Below are 5064 nucleotides of genomic sequence, written 5' to 3'. Positions count from 1 at the left end.
CTTCTACCTTATGATTCTGCCAAAACACTTTAACTAATGGAATTCTTTTGTTACGTAATTCCTTCATTTCCTTAGCTAAGATCTGCATTGGTTCTTCCTCATATGTTAAATCTGGTCGGATTTTATCTCTTCAGGCATGATGACATGGGATAGATCGAATCTGTACCTTCTAAGCATCGAAACATGGAAAACATAGTGGATCTTATCCATATCCAGAGGCAAGGATAATTGATAAGCTACGGTTCCAACCCTTTTAAAGATTTCATAAGGTTCAATGAATCTCGGACTCATCTTTCCTTTACTCCCAAAACTTAATACTTTTTCCAAGGTGATACCTTCAGAAATACTTTGTCCCCCACTTGAAATTCGAGTTCATTTCTTTTCAAATCTACATAGGACTTCTGACGATCGGAGGCTATCTTTAAATTGCTTTAGATAATTTTCACTTTTTCCTCTATTTTTTTATTTAAATCCAGGCCAATGAGGTCTCTATCTTTTAGTTCAAACCAGTTTAATGGTGTTCTGCACTTTCTCTCATACAAAGCTTCATACGGGGCCATCTTAATACTCAATTGGTAACTATTGTTATACGTAAATTCCGCTAAAGATAAATACTTCCAGAATCTTGAAGTAAACCTTGGGTCTCGATCGGACACTATTGATATAGGCACTACATGAAGTCTAATTATCTCTTTTATATACAACTCCACATACTTATCCATCGAGTAGTCTACTCAAACTGGAATAAAATGAGTCGTCTTGGTCAATTTATCCACTATTACCCATATCGAGTCCTTTTTACCTGGTGACAAAGGTAGCCTGAAACAAAATCCATTGTAACTAGCTCCCACTTCCACTCAGGAATGATTATCGGTTTTAGCAATCCAGAAGGCACTTGATGTTCAGCTTTCACTTGCTGACACGTTAAACATTTTGTAGCAAACTCTGTTACAACTCTTCTCAAACCAGGCCACCAGTAATGACTCTTCAAGTCCTCATACATCTTATTCCCTCCTGGATGCATCATCAAAGGGCTATAATGTGCCTCATAAAGAATATCTTTCTTCAATTCATCATTATCAGGAATGTAAAGTCTTCCACAGTAATATAAACATCCATTATCCCTCATTTCAAAATCTTTGTCCTTTTCTTTTTCGACTTGCACCAATCTCTTTAAGCATTTCTTATCTCGACCTTGCATCTCTTTTACCAAATCCAAAAGCATTGACTTTAACTTTAATTCAGCAATCAAAGAACCATATTCTTTTAAAGACATACATGCATCAAAATCCCTTAAAGCTATAAAAGTATTTCGATTGAGAGCATCAACTACCACATTAGCCTTTCCCCGATGATACTCAATAACCAAATCATAATCTTTTAAGAGCTTAATCCATCTTATGGTTTTTTGGACTTTTTTTATTTGTGTAAACATGGCAACGCTCACCGTACATATAATGGCACCAATTTTTCAAAGCAAACACTACTACTGCCAATTCCAAATCATGTGTTGGGTAATTTCTCTCATGATTCTTCAGGTGTCTTGAGGCGTAAGCCACCACTTTCCCTTCTTGTATCAACACACATCCCAGTCCATTATGGGGATACATCACTGAAAACGACATAATCTTTACCTAACTTTGGTTCCACAATTACTGGGGTCGCGATTACTATTCTCTTTAGTATTTCAAAACTTTCTTGTCATTTTCATGTCCAAACAAAAGGCACATTTTTTCGTAACAACTTAGTTAGCGGCGGAGCTAACATTGAGAAGTTCTTCACAAATCAGATATAATACCCAGCAAGCCCTAAGAAACTTTGAACTTTAAAAACATTCTTTAGGGATTATTAACCCACTGTGGCTTGAATCTTTTTGGGATCCACTCTTATGCCTTCTACGGAGACTATATGACCAAGAAAAACAATCTCCGCCAACCAAAATTTGCATTTAGAAAATTTTGCGTACAACTTCTTTCACGTAATAACTGATGAACCACTCAAAGATGAACATCGTGTACCTCTCTTGACTTGGAGTACACTAATATATCATCTATAAATACCACAATAAATTGATCCAAGTAAGGTTGGAATACTTTGTTCATTAAGTCCATAAATATTGTCGGAGTGTTAGTCAATCCAAATGGCATTACCACGAATTCATAGTGTCCGTACCGAGTCAAAAATGTTGTCTTTGAAATATCATCCTTCTCAATCTTTAACTGATGGTACCCCAACCTAATATCTATCTTGGAGAACACTTTTGCACCTTTCAACTGATCAAATAGGTCATCAATCCTTGGAAGAGGATACTTGTTCTTTATCATTACTTTATTTAATTGACGATAGTCAATACATAACCGCATAGACCCATCCTTCTTTTTTACAAACAGCACAGATGCTCCCCAAGAAGAAACATTGGGTATGATAAATCCTTTATCAAGTAGCTCTTGCAACTGTTCTTTTAATTCCCTTAACTCTGTTGGAGCCATTCGATACAGAGCCATAAAAACAGGTTTGGTACCTAGGTAAACCTCAATCTAGAATTCTACACGATCTGGAGGCAAACCTATTAATTCTTCAGGAAAACCCCCTGGAAACTCCTTATGATAGGGAAGCGGTGGCGGATTGATGAACGTTGCTCTTGTTGAAGAATCAAACCTAGAAAGCTCTAGACTCAATGAAGAACAAAGGGGATGAATAGGGGAAGGTGGCGGCAGCAGCTAGGATTCTTTAGGGTTTCTTTTATGTGCTAGAATCAAGGCAATAAGATTAGAATAAAATAAACAAAAGATAAATAAATGGAAGATGAAATAAGATAATAAAGAAATCAGAAGATCTCCCTTATGAAGGTGAACGGTAAAGATGATTGATGGTGCGAATGGATTTGTGGATAATAGATGGATAAGTGTCCTATCGAGCCCTCCTAGTCGCAATGAAAAGGCAAACATGATAAATGGCTCTAACCAACCCTCCTAGTCATGATGAAAAGGCAAATTGGAGTGTGAAGATTAATCTCCCTCACAAGAACTTGAAAGAACTCCAGGAGAAGAAGCTTCGAAGGCACAAGGCAATCAGCACTTGCAAAAACAAACTCTCGTTGTATTATTGATCAAAGAAATCTGAATTACAAAGTTGAATGAAGCCTCCTTTATATAGGGGCTGAATTCTAAAGGTCCTAAATAACTAAAGAATAAAATAATAATAAACTAAACATGTTTTAACTATAATTCCTAATAAAATAATAATAACTAAAAATATTGTTTTAACCCAACCTTAATTCCTAATAAAATAATAAATCTGATCCTAAAAGATAATTAATCATCCTATATTAAATTATATTACAAATAATCAATATAAATATTGAAAATTCGTAATATTTACAAAATAACGTATTAATCCCGTATAGGATTTCCTGCATGCACCATCTTCAGTAAAATGGTCATATATTGAGTTCCCGATATTGGATTGATGCGATTAAATAACCGTTGAAAAGATAAGAGACATACGGTTGTATGTCCAGAAGACATGTTGACCAAATAAGATCAGGATCGCATTCAAAAAGTCGTCTCAAGTATGCTATTGTTCTGGTCTTCTTTTCCAATGCTTGGACGAGTGGATCATTTGGAAGAGTTATTACTTCTTCCTTTGATGTGAGCCCTGTGATGCATGTATCATCCTCCCTTTATTCAAAAAGATTCGACCTCGAATCTGAAACATTAAAGGGAGCAACATTAGAATCGTTTAATGATTCATTCACAATATTCTTACCGAATAGATATGCTTTGAATCTTCGAGACTTTGTTCTTCTAATAGGTTCGAGTAGAAACATTAGTCCAAAGAAGCATGTATTCTGGACTCTGGTGCATGTATCACCTTAACTATTGGAATATCTTTTTAATCTCACTTCTAGCACTCGAGTGTCTATCACATTAGCTAGAAAAGCTACGCACCCCTTTAACATCATTTTCTTTGCAGTAGTGGCCGATATCACATTGAAGGGTGATTTCGCTTTATCATCAATCACTACAATTTTTGACCCTTCCGTATCCTTTAAGAATAATCACTTCGGTGACAATCTATCCGTCTATGATGTGGAGACAACCAATCCATCCCTAAAATGATTTCAAACTCATCAAAGGGAAACCCCATCAAATTTTTCGAGAATATGGCCCCTTGAATCTTAATTGGACATTTTCTACACACCCTAGCCACCTTGCACTATGACCTATAGGATTTACCACTATCATTTCACTAGAAATTGGTTCTAAAGGAATTCCTCTAGTTCTAACCAACTTTGTACTAATATAAGAGTGTGTAGAACCAGAGTCAACTAGAACAAAAATAGGCTCATTAAAAAGATGGAATGTACCTGTTATGATCTCTAGATCATCCTGATCCTCATTGGTCTTTATATTATAGATTCAACCCACCCCCAAGTCTCTTGTTTCTAGCTATCCTTAGATTGATCGCCTGATCTTCCTCTACTTCTACTTGGTACGACTATTGATCTCAGTTTGTGTTGATCTATCTCTAGACTTCTTTGGACAATTTCGTGCATAGTGACTAAATTCACCATAATGAAAACAAGAACCAGAGAGCAATCTACATACTCCTCGATGTGGCCTTCCACATGTCTAACATAAAGGTATCTCTCCAATAACTCTACCCGAACTAGCAACAAAAGAATGGGATTGTTTAGTTTTCTGTGAAGCTGCAACAAAATTAGCTCTGTCAGTGTATCTGGAACCTGACCTCTTACCTCTCTTAGCATAATGTGTAGATGAAGACAACCCAATCCTTTTTCCTGTGTGCATACTCTGCTCCGCTGCTAGAGTATCCTCTTAAGCTCTTTCAATAGCCTTAGCACTATTTATAACTTCTTGTAGGCTAGGCAAGTTTAAGGCCAACATCATCTCTTTCAACTTAGGCCTCAGACCCTCAATAAACCAATCTCATTGAGTTTTTTCATTAGGAACTACCTCGGTAGCATAACGAATAAGTTTATTGTATTCAGCCTCATACTCATGCACTGCTCGATCTCCTTATTTCAAGTTATGAAATTTC

This window comes from Hibiscus syriacus, unplaced genomic scaffold, assembly GCF_006381635.1.
Source record: "Hibiscus syriacus cultivar Baekdansim isolate YM2019G1 unplaced genomic scaffold, ASM638163v2 tig00111002_pilon, whole genome shotgun sequence".
Lineage (NCBI taxonomy): Eukaryota > Viridiplantae > Streptophyta > Magnoliopsida > Malvales > Malvaceae > Hibiscus > Hibiscus syriacus.
This window is presented reverse-complemented; position numbering follows the sequence as displayed.